The following is a 23231-nucleotide window of genomic DNA, read 5'->3' as shown; positions in this document are numbered from 1 at the left end:
AGTGTTATTGTGTGATTATAAGGCAGTCTCCAGTGTACCAAGTGAGAGCCAGGGTAGAACAGGGTAGAAATGAACGGAGAGTGACAGACAATGATAGGAGCACAGTTTCAAGGCACCTCCCCTCCACAACCAAGGTCGGTAGAATTAGTTTAGGATAAAAGTCAGGATAGACAGATCAAAAGCTAACCTTTTTCTTCATGTAATTATTATTGTAAATAGACAGTGTACATAGTAGAAAATGTACGCAGGGAGTTCTGATTCACCCGCCAGTAACCATCCTGTCCTCGACCGCTCCCGAGCTACCATAGCTAAGACAGCCGACGGCAGCCGAGTGCAACATAGATGTTAGCGAAAGAGAATAACAGACGAAAGTGATTATAAGTTCTCACCCCTTCCCCCCTGAGGTGTAACATTGATACATGAAAAGAAACGCAAACTCACCAAGTTTGCATCGTGATACACCAGTTGGCAGCATGAATGCAGTGCCTCACAAAATGGCGACGGAGCTGGAAAAGAGTTTCTGTGTGCTGGAATATGCGAGAAGTTCATCTGTTATTGCAGTGCAGCGTGCATTCAGAGCAGAGCACAGAAAAGAACCACCATGTAAACAGAGCTTTCTGCGGTGGTATCGGCGGTTTAAGGGTAATGGTTGTCTGTGGAAACGGAAAAGCACGGGGCGGCCAATATAGTGTTTTGAAATGGAATGAATCATTTGTAGTAACCATGTATATTAAATTCTTGAAATGCTTACGACCATTTATTTTCAAATCTTTTGTCTTTATGTCTCCTATTTGAATATATGGACATTAAAATTATTATTAAAATTATTGCCTATTTTTTTGTCAATGGTTGTGGAATTCTTTTGTCAAAGTAATGGAAGAACGTGGATTGGAGGTGTCAGAAAAATACGTGTTTGAGGAAACCGTTTGGTTTTAAAAAGGGGCAAGAAACAGCGTGAAACTGGAGAAAACTACATAATTAGGAGCTTCATAATTTGTACACTCTACGGAATATTATAATGATGAAATCTAGTAGTGTGATGTGAGCAGTGCGTGTAGCACGGAGAGATAAGAATGCACACAGAAATCTAGTTCGAAAACCTGGATGAAAGAAACAACGTGGAAGACCTAGACATGGGTGGAAATATAATATTTGCACGGACAAATTAAGGCTTGAAGGTGTGGACTGGATTCATCTGGTTCAGGACAGGGTGCGCGCAATTGTGAACTATAATCAGACTTTTTGCAAAAGAAGGCCTGGTAGTCCTTATTGGCTGAGCGTATATTAGCTTCTCAACGCCGAATCTGCTCCGTGAATTTAATGTAAATTAAATGTTTTCTCAGAATTTTATTTTCAAGCTGAGAAGTAGTGGGTCTGGAACGGGGTCCACTCAGCCTCGTGATGATAATCGAGGAGCTATTTAAAGGAAATAGCAGCTCCGGTCTAGAAAACCGAAATAAACGGTCATGGGGATTCGTTGCGCTAACCACGCGACACCCTCTATCCGCAAAAGTTGGCATTAAACTTCACCGACAAGCGGTGGTCGCTCGGTCGGTATAACTACCGACTTGCGGACTAAAATCACTGAGTTTTGTTTGTTTGTTTGTTTTGTTTGATCGACCTTCAAATTTTTTTCTTCCCTCGAAGTGAGAAAACAGGATCGTTTGTAAGTAATCAAACCAACATCTTGTTTTATTTTGGGAGAATAGACTCTTCAGAACAACGACTGCACTGAAACCCATCGAACTGGAATTCGTTGAAACAGTTTCCTACGCAGTATTGTTACAGAGAGATGTACACTTGTAATCTGTAGTCTGTCTTCCTCCAATTTTTCATCTGTTTTGAATAATATTTGCGGAGCGAACAACCGAACTCAGCAGTTGCAGTGTCGTGTCGATATCACTTGCAGTTATTCACTTCCTTGCGGAATTTTACGTGGCAGCTGTGTGCTGTTTATACTGCCCACATATACCAAGTCATAAGTCACTAAGGACGAAATATATTCCAGAACAGAACGTTATTGGTTCCATTGCAATCGATTTTAGTAGAACTGAATATGCCGGAACGTATTAGGTTGGCCTGCCCTGTCACGTCTAATTCATTTTGGACACAGATTCCACGGCCTTAAATATTACTCCGTTTTATGCTTATTCTTGGCGGCGCCGTAGCTCAAGCGGTTAGTCGCTGGCTTCCCATCGCGGCGACCCGGGTTCGATCCCTGGTCTGGTCAAGTGGGATTTGTGGTGGACAAAGTGGCGCTGGGTCACGTTTTCTCCGAGCACTTCGGTTTCCCCTGCCAATCTTCATTCCACCAATTGCTCCACAATCACCCTCACCTATCATCTGGGGCTGGTACAATAGGCCAGAAGTGGCCACAGTACAAGGGACTTAGTACCACCCCAATAGCAATAAAAGAAATGCTTATTCTTCTTACGATCTGTCAGCCAATCGTCTAGGGATAATGTATTTTGGTATTAATTGGATCAAGGAGAAACAATTGCAGGAGCATATAACACGCATTGAAGAGATGAGTACAGAGTATTAGTAGTAGTATTAAAACTTAAATTGGGTCGCTGTCTTCAGAGACCAATATAATATTAAAATGGGTCTCAAAGAACTGGGGTAGGCCTATAAAGGTGGATCTGATTCGTATGTTAGATTTTCGAAATGGGTTTTATTGAGAGGAATTTGGTGATTTCAATCAGTAGCGTTCTGCAGTTACTCAGTGACGTATGTCATTGGTCTAGAGGTAACGCTCTGCTCTTTTATTCGGAGATGCTCGTTTCGTACTTCTTCCGAGACACCGGCTCTCCTGACTGAGGTTTCTAGTTATTTTCCTTGGTCCTTCCCGATAAATACGGTACGGCCGCTTTCTTAAAATTCCTCGTTCATCAGCCATCCTGCCATCGAACGCTACACATGCGTAATCTCGAAAATGGGGAAAAAAACTCCGTGGCCTGTAGTCAGCGCAACGAATCTCCACGGCCGTTAATCTCGGCTTTCTAGACCGGAGTCGCCATTTCCTTGAAATATCTCTTCAATTATCCTCACGAGGGCATAGGGCATCCGTGAAACGCTCGTTTCACTTCAGTTTCTTAATCGAAGATAATAGGTAGGACTCCTTGGACGGGGAATCGGCCCGTTGCAAGGCCGCTACGTAGAACAAACACAGAATAAACGCAGACAGCCATGCCTTGAGTGGGATTCGAACCAACGATTCCAGTGCTCGAGCGGGCGAAGGCATTTCACACCTTAGCCCGCGCTGCCACTGTGATCCGCACCAATTGTATAGGTTACATATGAATATCTCGTTTGCTTTCAGAACTTATGTTCCCAAACAGTTGACGGGCTTATTAGAAAGTGAAGTTGATAGGATCTTCTCTGGCTGTCAGCCGCGTCACTTGGTTGGAAACTTATTTTTAACCAATTGACACGGCTGACAGCCAGTGAAGAATTTATTTTTAATTTGTCGCCCGGATTAATATTTGTAGAGCCATACGAGTTATGCTAGGAAACTTGAAGACTTCATGTAAAGGGCCCGTTGTTGTTTCCCGACTGGAGTGGGTCCACAGATATCAACTGTCATGAGAATCACTTCAGCGATTCATGGAGTTGTTTAAAGGCGCGTCCACATTACTCGTGCTCGTGCTCGCCAGGCTTGTGCTCGTCGGGAGACTCGTCTGGGCTTTTACTTGTGCTCGTAAATATTCGTCCACACTACTTCAGTTGCTCGCCAGGCTTCGGCGAGTGAGGATCCGTATACTTACTCGTAGTGTATAGGCTGTAGTCGTATTTTAATTTATTGGCTGTAGTTTTCAAATTAAAAATTTGCTTGTCTCGTGACTTGTCATATCGCCAACATTACTCGCGAGCATAGCGAGTCACGCGAGCACGGGTAATGTGGACGCGCCTTAATGCGTACAGATGGGCGGACGGACTGTGTGGTTTTCATAGGCGCTCCTTGGGGATGCGAGAGACGCCGAACTTCGCTACTTGCCGCTGCAACAGCAAGGCGGGTGGGGACCTGCGACCGGCCGTCACGTAGTGCGTGTGGCTGCGATACTGAGAAACTCCCGAAGAATGGCCAAGGGAAGCTTACACAGAAAATTCCTGGTAAAGTCCCAACCTCCGACACCCCGTAAATATGGAAGGGTGATCGTATTGAAAGATGTTATGTCACTGAATTAGTGAAAACGATCTCACCATTCGTTCAGTTCAGTTATTCAGTATAGAGGCGGTGGGTTTCCCCATGCACCACGACTAAGTCTATTGTACGTCCCCCTTTAATTTCTACTGTCGCCATACCCTACCGATACTGGTGCCCGCTATCTCCCCTTTCTCCCAGCGAGGTCGGCCCTCTACTGGCATTGGTATCCGATAACTTCCCCATCTACCGGAGGCATTGGAAACTACTTGGGCGGGAAACTTTTTGCCTAATTTTGCTCAGAGATCTCCTAGAGACACGAGGATCTTTAACGTGCCGTAAATCTACGATACGGGACCCACGGCTTAAAGTCCCTCCCGGAGGACTTGTTCCCTGAATTTTTCCGCCCTTAAAAATTCCACGACCTCCGCCGGGTTTGAACCCGCGTAACTTGAGTCATGAGGTGAGAACGTCACCATTCGTTAGTATCATCTGCAAGGGTTATGCTTGTTAGCCCGGTCCATCCACAGACATCAAGCCATCTACTTGGCCTTCCTGTCGGCCGATATCATGTAACTAACCGCTTGGGAGCTCTGTCTGATGGCATCCTCTGTAGATGTTCCGCCCAACATTTCTTTCTTTCGTGTATTTGTTTGTTCAGTTCCTTTATTCCTAGTTGTGCCCTTATTTCGTCTCTCCTGTCCCTGTCCCTCAAAGTGCATACAACCTGCTACACATCGTATAAGCCGCATCTCCTGTTTCCAGTCGTATTTCATCTGTTCTTCAAGGGGTCCATGTATCACTGCCATTATTGTAGCAAAGATCTTAATATACGCTACGAAGAATTTGCACAGTTTTATAACACTGGAGCCGCGATAGCGCAGTCGGTATAGCGATTGGCTACGGGCTGGACGACTGAGGGGTCGGAGTTCGAACCCTAGTAAGGTCAAGAATTTTCTCCACGTCGTTCAGAGCTGCTCTGAGGTGCACCCAAACTCCTATCGACTGGGTACCGGGTGTAGAGCGGCCGGGGCGTAAAGCTGACCACTCACCTCCAGCTAGTGCCGAGGTCAAGAAAATGTGGATCTGTACATCCACTCCCCCATATGCCTTCATGGCGTGGTGCTTTAGTTAAGCACAGGGACAGCTTTACCTTATGAAGAATTTGCAGCATGCTAGGCCGTGCCATAGCTCAGGCGGTTAGTCGCCAGCTTCCGACCGCGGCGGCCTAGGTTCGAACCCAGGTCAGATAATGTGGGATTTGTGGTAGACAAAGTGGCACTGGGGCAGTTTTTCTCCTAGTACTTCGGTTTCCACTGCGAGTTCTCATTCCACCTATTGCTCCACATTCATCTTCATCATCATCATCATCTGTCATCCGTGACTGGTACAATAGGCGGAACAGTGGCCGCAGTACCAAGTGTACTCAGTCTCACTCCACCTCAGGAAACTAAAAAAGAAGAACTAGTAGCGTTCTAACCACTGTCGTCAATGCTAAGCAGAGCAGATCTGATAGGACCGATAAAGCACGGTCCGTAGTGGATCGGTGACGAATTGTAGAAAGTTCAGAACACTAGTAACGTCTTCGCCCACTCGAACACTGGGATCCTGAGTTCTAATCCCTCTCGAGGCACGGATATTTGTCGATGTTTTTCTGTGTTTGTGTTAGCCGCCTGTGTAGTGTAGAGGCTTTGCGACTAGCTCATCCCCCTTCCAAGTAGTCCTAGCAACTGTCTGTAAGATTCGTGGTTTCTGAGTGGCCTAATTCTGAAATAGACACAGACCAAAGGGCCTAATCCGTCAAGATGAAAAGAATACGCTACTAGTTTTTGATACGTTAGATGCTAATTTTCGGCTCCCAGAATGAAAGACAGTTTCGAATGAATTGTTCTTTCATATATCAACCACATTCTATATGACAGCAGTAATATTCTTCGGCTTTGAACACAGACTGAGGGTGTTTGAGAACAGGGTGTTGAGGAGAATATTTGGACCGAAGAGAGATGAAGTGAAGGGAGATTGGAGAAAACTGCATAATGAGGAGCTTCATAACTTGTACTCTTCTCCAAGTATAATTAGAATGACCAAGTCAAGGAGGGTGAGATGGGCAGGGCATGTAGCACGAATGGGGAAGAAGGAAATTGGTGGGGAGTCCAGAAGGAAAAATACCACTACGAAGACCAAGACATTGGTGGGTGGACAATATTAAAATGGATCTTACAGAGATATAATGGGGGGGTATGGACTGGATTGATCTGGCTCAGGATAGGGACCGGTGGAGGGCTCTTGTGAACACGGTAATGAACTTTCGGGTTCCATAAAATGCTGGGAAGCTCTTGAATAGCTGCACAATTTGCGTCTTCTCAAGAAGGGCTCACCTCCATGAAGTTAGTTACACAGAATATTATTTCGCTCTGAAGTTAATGTATTTTAGTAGTTAATTTAAATATTGTGTATCGCATCTCCAATCAGAAATAGAAGTTTCTTGGAAAGATTCGCGCAGTTTATAGACATGCGGTATAGAGAGGGCGCTCGATCGATTCGCGGAGACGACAAGGCCCGAGAGAGCGAGATAGAGAGAGAGAGAGTGAAGCGGAGAGTGAGTGCTGTTGGGTGGGCCAGTAGGGCATTTGGTCGTTCAGGGACAGATGTGTTGGCATTATCGGAGTTTTGAACCCCGGACATTAGCTACAATCTAGTCACGTAGTGTGAAATAGAATGAAATTGGTTTGGAACGCCCGTACAAACTATAAAACTAATTTCAATATTGTTTAATTTTCATTAGTAAAAGTTGAGTTTATTATGAAAGTTTTTGTGACTTCTAGGATAATCTTTGAATAGTGGATTCGCTTAAATTCAGAAACAAAGTTATATTACATAGTGTCAGGATCTCTGTTTAGAGGATTTGTGTATGGTGCTTCAACGTTTGATTTGAAACATATGTGATAATGTGTTTTTAAATTCTTTATTTTTTCTTGTTCCTTCCCTTGGCCGAGTTTCTAGTGACTTCAGAGTCTGCGGTATGTAAGACGTTTTCTTTTATTTCAGGGTATAACAGTAATTGAGAGCAATTGCCAGAATTCAGCTACGTAAACGTAATGAATTACAATGTGCTATAAAATTTAGTGGGGTTATTCCACTAAACAATTTCGAAATGCCACGCCTAAACTAACAGTACTCTCTCCGCCAATCATATGGCAGTATTTCACCTAAGTGATTATAAGTTAGAATGATCTATGCAGTTTGTAGGTATATGGAAAGTTGTGTTATTTGTTAATATTATTTAACAGTGTTGTACCAACTGCTTGTTACTGATCGCATGAGAGAGATGAGGGGAAAGCGATCGTTGCATATATGAGAGTATTTTTTTATTGCTAGTTGGGTGGGACTAAGTCCCTTGTACTGCGGCCACTTCTGGCCTATTGTACCAGTCCCAGATGATAGGTGAGGGTGATTGTGGAGCAATTGATGGAATGAAGATTGGCAGGGGAAACCGAAGTACTCGGAGAAAACTTGCCCCAGCGCCACTTTACCACCACAAATCCAACTTGATCAGACCCGGGATCGAACCCGCGTAAGTTCGCACCCATTAACTTCAAATTCCTAAAGTGGTGTATGAATTTTTAACACATCATTGCATATTTGTCTCCGATGTTGACAGTATCTGGATTTTGAATTGGTTCTGACATCTTCCTCTTCTTCATGGAGCAGGCCATGCTTGGCCTGTTCCGTCCTCTCGAAGCGTGTGTTGGTCTGTTCGTTCATCTTAGCTTGGGGCTTCCTGTGTTTCGTCGTCATGTGGTCTAGTGGTCAGAGTTCCTGACTATAGATCCAGGGGTCCGGGTTCGATTCTCGGCGCCACCAGATTTTCTGAGAAGTAGTGGGTCTGGAACGGGGTCCACTCAGCCTCGTGAGGATAATTGAGGAGATATTTCAAGGAAAAGCGGCTCCGGTCTAGAAAACCGAATTTAACGGCCATGGGGATCCGTTGCGCTGACCACGTGACACCCTCTATTCGCTAAAGATGGTACTGACTTCGCCGAAAAGCGGCGGTCGCTGGGTGGGTATAGTTCGCGTACGGACTAAAGCTACGGAGTTTGTTTGTTTGTTATATTAATGTTTTCTTCGGAATTCGTCTGCTTTCCGTTCGTAGAACCCGATATTTCCAACGTGGTCTAGAATTTTAATATTTAGATTAAAGATGTTCCATTCTTCCCTAATTTTAGTAATTTTTATTTGGTCCTTCCTTGTTTAACCCGCTACATACCTCGACAGTTTCATTTCTATAGTTCCAATTTTTGTTTTCTTTTTTCTTTTGAGTCCGAATTTCAGGTCCATATGTAAGTATGGATACTGCCGCAGTTTTATAGAATTTTATGTTTGTATCTTTTCTTGCCTTCTTGTTCAGCGTTCTTATTCTGCTACACATTGGTTAAACCTTTTCATTTTTTACGAGTGTATCATGACTTTCTGACAAAACTGACCGAGTCATTTGATATGTCTCAGATTGGAATACTGTGCTTGTAATCCTTAAAAGCACAGTGGTTGCTGTATGTATCATTTGCTTTAGCATTTAAGAACCCTGAATTTGAGCTTCATAACTTGTACTGTTCATCAATAAAATGATCAATTCAAAAGGATCAGATTGGCAGGGCATGTATCACGAAAGGAGAAGAGGAATGCATGTAGGATGAGGCTAGAAGGACGGGACCACTAAGAAGGCCAAGAAGTAGGTGGATGGATAATATTAAAATGGATCTGAGAGAGATAGCGTGGAATGCTATGGACTTGATTAATCTAGCTCAGGATAATTACCGGTGGAGGGCTCTTGTGAACACAGTAATGAACCTTCGGATTCCATAAAATGCTGGGAAGTTCTTGACTGATGGCTTCTGAAGTAGGGTTCAGCTCCATGAAGAAGTTATAAGTTTGCCTGCGGTGCTTATTCATGTTTTTCTCCACGAGTAAGTAAGTAAGTAAGTAAGGGTGTCTATGGTTGGAATTGGAGTACGCGGAATCTGAAATTTATCATCGCGCGCACTTGCACGATTTTGAAATAAGAATTATGTCGCGTAACTCTCGTGTTGTAGCCTCCTTTACTTTCTGAAATACAGACTTAAGCTTATGAGATCGCTATGCTGTCTGTTACCTCTAGAACCAATTGTTCGTGAAATTTGGTATTGAAATATAATTTTGTTCTTGTGGAAGAATGACCTTCATCGGTAAGTTTTTGATAGAAGGCTTTGCCAGCCCGCAAGGTGTCTGTGACTCACCGCCTGCTAAAGACGACCCTGGATACATCATTGTGTGGCATTTGCACTGACTGTGACCTACATTAGCTCCGCTTCTAGAGCGAGCGAAATGTTACCGGTAAGACCTGCTAGTGTGGAAATGACAGACAGACAGGCCTATTGTGTGTTTTCCGGTGATGTTAGTCTCTGAATGGTTAATTGAAACTTGTAGAGAACTGTATTCGGGTGCAGTGATACGTGAATGGTGTTTGAGAAAATGCATAATGGGTTTGTTGTATGTTACGTATACTTGGACACGGAAATTATTTGTATTGTTAACATTATTGAACAGTCTTTGTATTGCAGTACTTACTGATGCCACTCTTTACTCACTCTTTATTCTTGTTATATTGAAATTCGCAATAACATTAAACTGTAAGAAATCGCATGTCATGTGTCTGTATGGCACTACAGCCCTTCGGACCTTGTTCTTATACATAGTCGGTAGGACTCCTTGGACGGTTGATCACCACTTCGCAAGGCCGCCGCTATCTACACACAGAATAAACGCACACAGATATCCATGCATCGAGTGGGATTCGAACCCATGATCCCGGTTTCCAAGCGAGCGAAGACGGTACATGCCTTAGACCGCTCGGCTACCGTGACCGGCCGCATGTCGTTTACTGCATTGAATTTTTCGAGTATAAAACCGGTTTTACCTTTATGCGTTGTCTTTAATTATTAGTATTTTTAGCACTGCAGCCGGATTCGAGCCTTAATTATCTGTAGCCCAGATATTTTCTAAATTATTTACAAGAAGTAGATCTCGGAGGGAGGATGAGGCCATCACAAGGTTGCATAAAGACCGCTGAAGAAGGTTCGAATCCAACCGCTCTGAACTTAGTCTTAGAAAGATGGTGCTGCCCCAGGAATTAATAACCTTGAAGAGTTCTGCTCTCTCGGAAATAACGTCTTGTAGACCGATTAAAGTTAACCGACTTTTCGGAAGAACATGTCGCCTCTATCTTCGCGGTCGAAGAGTAAATCAAGCAAGAAACTACTGTTAAGAAGACTCTGCTTGCTACATGCTTCATGCTGGTTTCTTGCTGGGCTTGTCATTCAGCGGAGGCGACATGTTCTTCCGAAACTTCCACTGACTTTTCAAAAGACTACACGGCGTTATGTCCCTAACCGTCATTGTGAGAACCTGAGATCCTATAATAGCATTGCTGGAAAGTCTTGTTGTTTTCATTGGCCTCTGTTACAAGCATGCTCACTTCACAACAGGATTATTCATCAAACGCTGATTTTGCATGGCCATGTCGATTGAGACACTAGTCTACAACCCGGAAGGTCGCGGGTTCGATTCCCAATGAAATAATTGTATTGTTCAATTGACCTAATCCTTCCAGCCGCACTATGGCCGTGGGGTAGACTCAGCCTCTAACAGAAATGAGTACCAGGAATCTTCCTGGGGGTAAAGGGAGGCCGACGCGGCAGGCTGACAACCTCACCGCTATCTGTGAGCCGATTGTCTAGAAAATGTGGGAGCCTCGACGTCTCAGAACCCTGTGGTCCTCCACGGCCTGTTATAGGAATAGCTTTACCCTTTCACCTTCATGTCCAGTGTTCTGAAATTGTTCGCACTGACGAGTTACTATCCCCTTCCCCCCACCCAGCCACGAAGCTGGATAACCACCCCCTGCCAGCTGCCTGCTACTGCTTACTCAATTTGTTTGTAGTTACCCCATATCTGGTGGCCGTCTCGTATTCGCAACCTGAGAACGTGCCATTCCGTGGTGACAAGTGACCCCACTTGTAACGTGCGTCGAGAATACACTGCGAACCCCATGAAACAGTCATTCTTGAGAAACTAATGGTTGCTCAGCTACTCAATAAATTCCTTGTATTTTATGAAGAGAGCCTCATACACATACAAAACAAGAAGTAAACCTATAATATGTTTATTTTAATCTTTATGTTTTAACTAGGGGACGGGAACAGAGACAGAACCCAGTGGAACTAAATTGTAGCAAGCCTTCCACAAATTTAGTCTGCTCTTCATTCCTTTGTGAACGTGGGTCTATTTTTGACTTGTTAATGTCATTCCCAAATATTTGTATCTTGCTGGATTCTCGAACGGTTGCATTGGCCATCCTCATATCTGCTGTATAATGCTGATGCCCCGTACTCGGAAACACGTAAGCTGGGCCCACACGAGCGCACGATGTACGTCCGTTACAACGAACGTACTTTATGACGGACGTTGCTGAGGACACCACACAGATGCAGAATGCGGTGGGTAGTTTTTGTCTGCAGTGGAGCCAGAAGAAAGCGTAGCATTCGCCTCTCTTGTTTATTTCTACAACGGACGTCACGACGTTCGTTATAATCCATTTTTCTTCAGACCCACATAAAAACAAAATCCTGAAAATCATTTTTATAAGCAGAGCACTCCGTTCTCTGACCATGTAGTTAATCATTCAGTACTAAGGCATGTACCGTCTTCGCCCGCTCGAACACTGGGATCGTGTGTTCGGATCCAACTTGAGGCATGGATGTTTATTCTGTGTATGTGTTCTGTGTTTAGGTAGTGGTCTTGCGACGGGCTGATGTCCTGTCTAAGAAATCCTACCAACTGTGTATAGAGTAAGAAACTGAAAAGGCGGCGAAGGTCTATAAGGACTGTAGAGCCATTGAGAGCGAAATAATCTGGCCTGCTGACAGCTCATAAAATAACATCCACTAAAAAACTGCGGCATGGAATGAAAATGCGCAGTATTTAGTAGCGGGCTTTGGTATTAGAGGCATTGATCCTTCCGCTTGTCTCTTCAGACAGTCTGTTCTTTAATTGGTTAATGGGCCCTAATAGAGATGACATCTATACGTTCACCCAGGGCGTCAGATCATCCTAGTGCAACCCTCGACACGTGGCATGTACAGTTTGAAGGAATCAAAATGAAAAACGCTAATGTGTGGCCGCGGTATGTAGCGTGTTGGTGTTCTCTTCTCAGAATAACAGTGAGTAGCAGGATTGTGTGATGGCCAACTTAACTCGGCATGAGGGACCAGATGTTGGAACCAGTGGGTTAGGAGAGCGCGCGGTATTTCTTACACTTCACCAGTCAACCGTCCCGTTTTCTGTTGTCATTCCGATGTTCTACGTAGAGCGGCCCCTCGTACTCATGTCATCATCATAAATTAGAATAAAAAGAAATTCGATCACAATCTTTCGTGAGAAGAGCTGCTGAAAACAGATTAAGAAATGTTAAAATTAAACAGAGCCCAATTAAGATGGGTGATAGGAATATTTACAGGACACTGTCACCTAAAAGGACACCTTTACAAACTGGAATTGACTGGTGACCCTATTTGCGAAAGGTGCCTGGAAAAATGAATCAGCTACACACATCCTGTGTGATTGTGAGGTCAATAGATTATTTAAGATTTCGTCACATGGACCAGTTATTTATGGAACCAAGTGATTATGACGCCCCCATAGACAAAGTCCCACATTTCATTCGAAGTGTAGGATTGACAAAGGGTTAATCAAAAGGGGAAGCAAAATAGATCACTGTAAATCACAGTGCAAGGGCCACATTATTCTGGCCCGCCTCTTACGTATTCATTCTAATGTACAGAGTGTCCGGATTAAAGGTATCAAAAATAAAATAATTATATCTCAGAAAGAATTTATTATACACATTTAAAGGTTACACCACTACAAAGGGAAACTATTAAAAGTTTTTTCTGAGTATATAACTTTCTCAATAAATTTCAACGTGGGCTCCTTCGGTGGCACCCCATATATCCAGATAATCCAGCATGCTTGGTGTTACCATAGCCACAGCGTCCCTTATGCGGGCTTTCAGGTGTTACAGGTCGTTGATCTTAACCTGGTAGACAATGTTCTTCACATAAATTCAGTGTGGTTAAATCTGGCGACCTAGAAGGCCAAGCGATTGGTCCACTTCTGCCGATCTATCTCCCAGCCATCGCACTGTCCAGGTGATTCCTAACATGGTGGCAGAAATGTGGCGGCGCATGCGCGTAAGCCGGGAATGGGGAAAAAAACTTACAGGGTTTTCCTTTCCGGGGACATAAACCGGATACGTGGATGACAATTACTTTCCGAGATGTTTTCGATACCATTTATCCGGGCACCCGATATTTTTCATCTTGATGGTCTCTTTTTCAGTTTACAGTGAATCTGAACTTTATTTGTTACGAGCGCGACTTTTTTTGACTGGCTAGTAAGCGAGGTCATTGAAACTTTCTGGTTCAGTCTTTCGTACAAATTCATATTCAGATATGGTGATGACGGGAGACCGGGAGCAAGGAACGGGCGTGGCATAGTACTGTGAACCGGAAGTCAGTATGAAATGCTAGGAGTCTTGCCCCGGGTGTAAGGAAGTTCAAGGAACTTAATGGAAACTCCTTAAAGAAAAGTGCAGCAACTTACGTGTTCAGGCTGTGCTGACACGTTGCAAGTACCAAAGTCATTTTACTCTGATGTTATTCCCTCTTCTTCTGCTGTTACCTTCGTTCACAGTGTAATTATTAGGCGTCAAAATTCTCAGAGCGGATCTTTGCTACTTAATGGTGCTAAGAACGAATTCTAACCGGAGTTATGGTGATGGGATTCAAGGAGTTTAGATGGGCCGAGCATGCACGGGATTTACAAGGTACACTTAACAGAATTATTGGCTGTCGTATGATACATACACCGCAGTTTCTTTGAGTTAGGCTTTTTACTTTTAAAGTTTTGAGAGCCGGGATAGCTCAGTCGGCATAACAACGATCTACGGGCTTGACAACCAACGTTCGATTCCCGGTAGGGGTAAGAGATATTACTCTTCTCCAGAACGTCCAGATCGGCTCTGGGGCTCATTAAATTTCCTATCCAGTGACTACCTGAAACTTTTTTCCACGGGGGTAAAATGGCCGAGCCTTGAAGCTGACCACTTACCTACATCTAGTGCCGAGGTAAAGAACTGTGGAGATATACTCGTACCTTCACCCTCATATACGCCTTCATAGCATAGTGCTTAATTAGCACAAGAACAACTTTACCTTTTTTTTTACTTGCTTTTGAAGCTTATGTCTTGTTGGCTTACGAGAAGCTGTAGTTAATTTAAACTGAAATCATGTTATTATTTTTTTTAATTTTACTCTTTAGGATTTTAATCGAATTTTCGACCGTTATATTTGTCCATGTGTTCGAATTCCATATGCATCCCTCGAATCGAAACGTATTTGTAACATACAGTAGTGAACATAATTCTTAAAACTTCAGGTGCTTTTCAAATGTAGAACATATTTCAGATAAACTGAATAACCTGCCAACAGTTTATACGCTGTTGGTCCAGAAACAGTAATCTCGGCTTAACACTTTGAAGCCTGCATTTCATAAGTCCATATCTGACAGGAAGCACACGTGTCTCCATTACAGAGACCAATGGTTAATGCTGTTCAGGGAAGTGGCTCTTTACTCTGAGAATCATACGAAACACAAAGTTACACTATGAGAGTTGCATAGAGAGTTCTTTGATGTTAAAGCATGTGGTACATCTAGTAACCACTGAGCTGTAATGGGTTAAATACTTGTCAACATTATGTACCAACAGCATGAAATCAAATACAACGTAGAGAAAACTGGATGATATTAATACTAAGGTCCGTAATTAAACTCCGCGGTATGCTGGTAGTGATATTTCTATCAGAACACCGTGTACATGGTATGGAGAGCAGTTATAGGCCACTAAATAAATTCCACGCTTCCTATACACACTTGAAGCACACATGACCCGGAAGTTTTATGTGTATGAACTTACTTACTTACTCATGGAGCTGAGCCCTTCTTGAGAATCCGCCAAATCTGCAGCTACTCAAGAATTTCCTAGCTTTTTATGGAACCCGAAGGTTCATTACCCTGTTCACAAGAACCCTCCACTGGTCCCTATCCTGAGCCAGATCAATCTATGAAGCTCCTCATTATGCATTTTTCGTCATCATATGCCTTGAAGATTAGATGGTCGGGTCATGTAGCACGCATGGGAGCGAAGAGGATTGCTTACAGCCAAATCTGCAGCTACTCAAGAATTTCCTAGCTTTTTATGGAACCCGAAGGTTCATTACCCTGTTCACAAGAACCCTCCACTGGTCCCTATCCTGAGCCAGATCAATCTATGAAGCTCCTCATTATGCATTTTTCGTCATCATATGCCTTGAAGATTAGATGGTCGGGTCATGTAGCACGCATGGGAGCGTAGAGGATTGCTTACAGCCAAATCTGCACTGATCCCTGTCCTGAGCCAGATCAATCTATGAAGCTCCTCATTATATATTTTTCATCAAGAACAACCTGGCGGAGAACTGTCGGAGAAGAGACCCGAAAAGCGGGAAAGATCTGGAGAGAGGTCAGAAGCCTGACTGGGAACAGAGTCCGTTGAGAGGCTTCGTGGAAGCCCTGTGCTCCAAAATGAGTAAAAGGAATTGATCAGTTGATTGATTGAAACCAGAATATATGGCTCTCATCCAGTTCCAGTGCTTCCTTAATCCTTTAGCTCCAGAGTTATTTTTGTATTATTAAATTTAACGTAAGTGAACGGAGAAAGTTCATGGAGGTAGGCCTAGGCCCACTGGGGCCGTAGTGCCAAGGAAAAAAAAATTAACGTAAAGCAAAAAATGTTCCGATGTTAGTTGCGCTTCTGTCAGTTAGAGGAATTCCTGCTATTGGCCAGGGAGCGTCAGTCTCTTGTCCTTGACGTGGTCAGTAATCTCTTGTAAGAAATTCAAATGTTGTCGTGTAAAACATTCTGGACTTTTCGGAGAGACATAAAGCAGTTAAATATAGACGGTGTGTACTTAGCGGAAATCGCATGAACGCGAAATGCTTGACGTCACTATGGGTAAATACATTAGAGAGGCAATGTGAATGAACCCATTTGTTTGCAAGAAGCAGGAGGAAGTGATTGTGAATTGGGAATTGTTAAATCCGTGTTTGTATAGCGTAATTCGTACAATGGTCAGTTATAGGGTGATAATGGAACACTGCAATAGGGTAAATGATGTTCAGGCTTTGGCCTTGTGATACTTTGATTACCAACACGGCTGAAGTGTGACCAGGACGGTATCATGGTGCTTTTGGGGGTGAGGGGTCTGGTGTCGCGTTTCCACCCTAGCACTTCTTTTAAACGCACTGATGTGGAACGAAGTTCTTGTAGTTTGTTTAATTTCCGACCTCAGAGCGGTGGAAGCGTGAGTTTCTCTAAGTATGTGCAAGTCATGAGCCGTTTTCTTCGTATAGTTCTGCGTTGAAAGTGCGGAACTACTGTTAGCTAATGAAAATGGCTTCTTTGTCGTCGCGTTTGTTCTTAGCGGTTGCATCTCCGCATTTATGGACTACAGAAACACGGATAGGGGTTCGAAACATGAATATTTGAACGCTGAAGACAACAGAAGGTGTATAATATAAAAAGAAACAAAATGGTCAGTACTTATAATAACACAATAACTCAATATCCTTTTTTTTTCCATGTACCTTACTTAGAAGGGACAGAAACTATTGCACTTAAACTACAACCTTAGATCTGAGAAGCCCAAGTACTGAGTAAAAAATTATATTTAAAATCAAGGTTAGTTAATAAACCTTTTTTTATTATTAATATTCCTTTTAATATAAATAAATAATACGTGTTATAGATAAAAGTGCAATTGGTAAAGTAGGTATGTATTATAAATATTATATTTATTACAATTAAACAATATGAGGGGTGGGGCCACAGAAGTGAATGAAACTCAGAAGTGGGCCACAAGAAAAAAAAAAAGTTTGAGAACCGTTGCTTTACTGCAGAAGTTAGCGAGGCGTTAACATATAATGTTATATTTGGAAAGAAATGTTATTCTTTTCTTAGGTATGACCACACATGATCTATTATGCATACTAATAACATTGTTGTAACATGTCCCGGTGTGACGTATGTGACTTGTCATATACACAGCTGATATTGAAAGAAAAAATGTAAGTATTTCAACAGGAAAGTCCTTGGTTTTTGACATGATAATTCTATCGCTTATTTATTTAAAAAATGGTAAGATAAATGAATTATTGAAGTCAGCATTAGATGTGAAAGATTCAGAGACAGGTAAGATATAAACATCACGTTTCTCTCCCCTGTTTGGCAACACATATGCTACTAACATTGACGCCGCTTACCTTTAAGTTGGGTTTATTCTGGCTAGTCCTCTTTCTTGCATTTAGGTGGCCAGTGCATATGTTTTGTCGCAGAATCTTTACGTACACGCTACAGCACGCCCTGGGAGAAACGCATACTAGATTGAGGGAGTCTGAGAACAGGTTCTTGGAGACATTAAAGGCGCCCATACACGTACGAGTCTGGCTCTGATTAATTTCACCACAAACGCATGAGCTGACTCCCAACTTTGCGACCCACACACGGACGAGTTTGGCTCATTGGAACCCGAGCCGAATCGGACTCGCGAACCAGACTCGTACGTGTATGGGCCCCTTTAAACATAGGAGGGAGGAAGTAATTAATAAGGCGCTTCATACTATTGACACGTGTATTAGTGACTATAGACGGGGTTTGAATTAGATGATTGGATTTAATGCACCTTATACTCGTATATCCACCATTCGGAGCTACAGGCAATACAGCGCTAAAGCTATTCTGCGCACTTTTCCAGTTCACCTTGCACACGCACTAGGTTTCTCAGTCTACACTAGCCGTATCCTGGCAACGGATTTATAACAGTATCACTGTCACACCAGATCACACATGAAATCTTTTCGCAGTCTAATTCCCTTCTTGCATTATTCTCCAACTGCCAATTCCGAAGGCTGGCTCGGCTACTCTCGACTACTGTTCTACTCGGTCGCAAGTCAAGTCAAAGTCTGTCTTGGTGTCGAACCCCGGCTGGGGCTCATGACCAGATGTTACTTTTTAAATGAAAGTTACTGTCCTGTCCATGTGGGGCGCCCTCTCTGACGAGAGGTCGGGTCTGTCATTTGTCAGTCATAGTCCATAGTATTAGTCCATTGTCACTATGTGTGTAACTGTTGACCGGTTAACAGTATTTCTAACAGAATCGCCCCATTGATTCATTAGTTACCACCATCATTGGTTTATATTCTTAAAAAGTGCATTAACAAAATATTTTTTTTCGAAGATATGTTACCATGCACCATTTCGTGTATTTTATTAAGTGTGACACGAGGTTGGTCCGCATTTAGCATGCTCCCATGTTTTTTTTCAAGTTCGAAGGTGGGATGTACGCTAATGGTGTACTGCCCATAGAGAATTTCACGAAAATCGGTCGGGTGTTTCAGAAGTTAAAATTGGGGATACAAAATGATGTTCACATACAACAAGAGCTCTTCGCGCTACCTGCTTTGTGCTGGTTTTTTGCTTGACTTGATGGAGGCGACATGTTCCTCCGAAACGTCCATTGATTTTCAAGTGTCTACGTGACGTATCTCAGACGATAGAACTCTTCATAACCACCGCTATGAAAACATCGAATCCTACTCAGTATATTAAATGTTTAATGTTGCCGGTTTTTACCCTAGCCTCTGTCTGGAGAAGAGAATTGAGTTTATTGCAGTTCAGTGTTAATTTTAAAATCAACACTGAATGACTGTGCATTCGTGATGTCGGTCGGTCATCCATCCTCGATGTACTGACAGTCTTATCACCCGGTGTGTGTATTATATTTTTTATTGCTAGTGGGGTGGGACTAAGTCCCTTGTACTGCGGCCACTTCTGGCCTATTGTACCAGCCCCAGATGATAGGTGAGGGTGATTGTGGAGCAGTTGGTGGAATGAGGATTGGCAGGGGAAACCGAAGTACTCGGAGAAAACCTGCCCCAGCACCACTCTGTCCACCCTAAATCCCACTTGACCAGACCCGGGATCGAACCCGGGCCGCCGCGGTGGGAAGCCAGCGACTAACCGCTTGGGCTATGGCGCGGTCCGTGTGTATTCTAAGTAACGAAAGTTGAGACCGCCTGAAGCAAAGGGGGATGATAAAGCAGAAGGCTGGAGATTTTATCTAACAACGGATAAGGCGACAGAGATACGCCCCAGTGACTACCAGTGAGTCCCTCGTCCTTGCCCTAGTTACCCTGGGACACTCTTTCATACCCGGATATCGATCACGCGCCCTCATGCTCTTACTCGAGTTCCATATGCTTCGTCTGCCATTTAGAATGCGGAATTTAGTTTAGGGCTGCAAGTGTGTGAAAACAGAAAGCGAAGTTGTCTGGTAACTTCTCTGGGTGCCTTAGTTTGAATTGCGATATGAAATTCTAGAGGTGCGTAATTCTTCGATCAAAATCCATCTCGTATCCATGAAACAGCGATGTTGCTGACCGTTAAGTTTATTTCTGTTACGACTCCAGCCTTCAGTGCTTCCTTCAGAGCCTTTCTTTCTAATTTAGTTTTTGCGTCCTGTTGTGTTATATGTAATATATATGTATTTATAGTTTATATTTGTATATTTTTTATTCTACAGAATACACGGAATTTATTACGACGATTTTTACAGTTTAAAAATGAACGCATTTAACTCTGCAATTCAATAATAATATATACAGTTTATTTATTTACAAACCACCTTGTAATGGTTAGTGCGACAGAAACAGGTAGTGATTAATGGGACAGTTAAGTTGGTCAAATCATTTATGCTTTTATTTGTTTTTTTATATTGCATTGAAATTAATTTACTTGGTTGTTGTGTCGACTGCTCCAGTAGCTGGATATTTGTTTGAAAGCCTAACTCAGTTCTCACTCCCCAGCGCACCTTCTACTTAGAGCGTGAGAAAGGGTAAAATACACGCAGTGTTCAGCATTTTCTGATAGTGTATTGTGTTTGTTGAATTAATATATATTTTCATCTTTCTTTCTATCTTCCTTTCTTTTGGTTAGGCTGATAGCCTTTTTCTTGAAGAAAAGGAGTTGGCCCAGTGCTTCTTGTGTTTTTGGACATCTTCCTTTTGTATTGTGACATGTTGACCCCTACCTCCCCAGCGGTGCGTGGCGGTGGCGTAACGCTCGCGTTCTTACGGTAATAGGCGAGTTCCCGCCCCGCCACTCCCCTCCGCGGTGACGTCACCGAGGGATATCGCGGTCGCTAGGCAACGCGAGTCAACAGCGGCGACGTTACGATAGTAACAGCGGTTACCTCCGCTAGCGTTACATAGCAACACAGCGCCAGGCTAAAAGGGTGCCTATTACGCGGCCGTTTTCCGTACGGTCCGATCGAGGCTACATGAGGCGCAGCGAAGGCTATTCAGTGAGTTGTTGTAGTTGTACTGAGTCAGTCAGTGAGTCCTGGAGCTACCGCCGAGTTAGCCAGCAACTAGTCAGTTGTATTCTGGCATTGGGAGTGTACTATTTGTGATACTGCAGATAGCAGTAACCGTAAATCTGTAATTTGGGTGATTGTAAGTGCGAATGTGAAATAAAATTCGCTACATCGAATACATCGAGAATTTATTTGTCGCGATATACGCCCGATACGCGACAGTATATTACCTCTCACGGCTCTGAGTCTGTCTTCCCTTAATCTTGATGTGTGATTATCCTATTCCTCTCGCCGTTTTAAAATCCATTCTCCTATTGGCTGGATTACGCATTGCTGTCCAATGTCCTGACTAGTAACATGATTTAATCTTGTTATATTTTAGCGTCCTGTTGCACTGATTTATGCCCATGATTTATTCTGACCGTCTTACAGTGCATACATTTATTCACCTTACTCTTCTCTCTTGCACTACATGTTTCGGCACTAAAGTGCCATCTTCAGGTGCTTTTCGATGTACGTCGAACTACTTCATTGCATACCCTGTTGTCTTTATACTAAAATAACTAAAATATATATTCGTCATATATATTGATAAATTTTAAATATTAAAAATATTAAAACTGTTCAGGATTTGTCATCCTTATGTCGTATCTCAATACGCGAGTCACACCTATCTTCTTCTGTCGGAGTATTCTTCCTACTTTCTTGTGTGTTTTGTGCTTTGTGTTGTGTCTTGCTCCTGTGACTCCGTGTGTTATACTGCTGGGCCTGCTGGGTATGTGTGTGTCCAGTTTAAAGTAATTTATGTTGTTCTTACTTTACAACATATTTTGGTCATTGAGGTCATCATCGGGTAAGTCATTTTAGATTAACACACTAATCTCTCTGCTATTACTCCCCTACATCAGCCAATAGCAAGCCGTGGTAGCGGAGTCGGTATAGCGACTGCCTACGGCCTGGACGACCGAGAGGTCGAGTTCGATCCCCGGTAAGAAGGTAAAGTTGTCCCTATACTTAACTAATCAAGCACTACGCTATGAAGGCGTATGGGGAGTGGATGTATAGGTCGACATTTTTTTTTTGCTCTGCACTAGCTGGAGGTGAGTAGTCAGCTTCACGCCCCTGCTGCTTTACCTCTGGGGAAAATCCCCGGTACCCGTTGGATAGGAGGGTAGGTGGGCCCCAGAGCCGGTCTGCATGACTTGGAGAAGAGATAAATCTGACCCTACCAGGACTCGAACTCAACCCCTCGGTCGTCCAGCCCGTAGCCAGTCGCTATACCGACTGAGTTCTCCCGGCTCTTCCGAGTCCCGGTAGGGTCAGAATTTTTCTCTTCACCACAGCGTCCAGACCGGCTGTGAGGCCCACCCAGCCTCCATCCAATGGGTACCGGGGGCTCTTCCCCGTGGTAAAGCGACAGAGGCGTGAAGCTGACCGCTTACCCCCAGCTAGTGCTCCCATACTCCATCATGGCGTAGTGCTTAGTTAATTAAGCGCAGGGACAATTTTACCTTTAAGGGAGTAATAGAAGAAAAAGTGGAGTGTTAATGTAAAATGACTTACGTACTCATCTGTTGGTGCCCTGAATGGCCGAAACATGTTATAAAGTGAAAACATCGTGAACTTATTCAAATTATGGAAAAATTATGTCGACGGGATATATAATAAGTAGCTCACACACAAAATGATGCTGAAGTACAATATTACGCGGAAAAGAGACTTTTCCCGGCCCATGATCGTACGAACGTACTTGGTTGTTGTAGTGTGTACAACACACACCTATACCAGAGTTTCGGTACTTTTCTAGACCGGCGCTAATAATAGGGGTGACCAATAAAAGGGAACGTTTTTAAGAACCTTAATTCGCTATTCCAATTTCTCTATCAAAGTCGCACTAAGAGTCTGAGACAGAAAAATATTGTCATGGGTCCCGCGGGTCCCGAAACAAAGAATGACTGTGCTGGCGAAGGCCAGCAGCAATTTATCTGATCGATCGTTCCACCGAGACTTGACTAGGGAACGGTTAATATTGCACGTTATTGGATGTTGCAACAAGACTACAGAAGTAGTGGAATGATTTGAGATGAAATTAGTTCTGAATGAATAAGCGAATCATTATATTCTAAACAAACATTTTATCTTCTTCAGTCTTTTGATCCCAAAGAAATAATTTTGCTACTTTATAGCTATGTAAGATTTGAGGCTTTCACGGCGGTGACTATGAAGAAAGCAGTCTTCTGGGATTTGGCACCGTGTATATGTGGTGTTAACCGACGTTTCGAAGGAACGTATACGTTCTTCCGAAACGTCGGTTAACACCACATATACACGGTGCCAAACCCAGAAGACTGCTTTCTTCATACTTTAAAGCTCTTCGTGTAATTGAAATATATTGACTTTCCATATACTTTTTTAAAATAGGGATGTAAAGTAATATCCAAAAAGCCTTCATGCATTGGACCGTCCATGCAGGATGGGATTACCATGCAGTATCCACCGCAGACCTGTATGCAACCCACTATGCT

The 23231-nt window shown here is 43.3% G+C and overlaps 1 protein-coding gene across 8 annotated transcripts in view; it reads left to right on the top strand.

The window, feature by feature from the left end:
- LOC111873321 overlaps positions 1 to 23231 on the top strand; it is a 157285-nt gene that overhangs the window by 69683 nt on the left and 64371 nt on the right. The window contains exon 1 of one of the 8 annotated variants that reach the window (XM_023867935.2): positions 6772 to 7164. The exons of the other annotated variants lie outside the window; for them this stretch is intronic. The gene's annotated coding sequence lies outside the window, so the exon portion shown is untranslated. Of the gene's footprint in view, positions 1 to 6771; positions 7165 to 23231 lie in introns of those variants that run through there. 8 annotated transcript variants of the gene reach the window in all.

Source organism: Cryptotermes secundus, unplaced genomic scaffold, assembly GCF_002891405.2.
Source record: "Cryptotermes secundus unplaced genomic scaffold, Csec_1.0 scaffold223, whole genome shotgun sequence".
In the NCBI taxonomy this organism is placed as follows: Eukaryota; Metazoa; Arthropoda; class Insecta; order Blattodea; family Kalotermitidae; genus Cryptotermes; species Cryptotermes secundus.
This window is presented reverse-complemented; position numbering and strand designations above follow the sequence as displayed.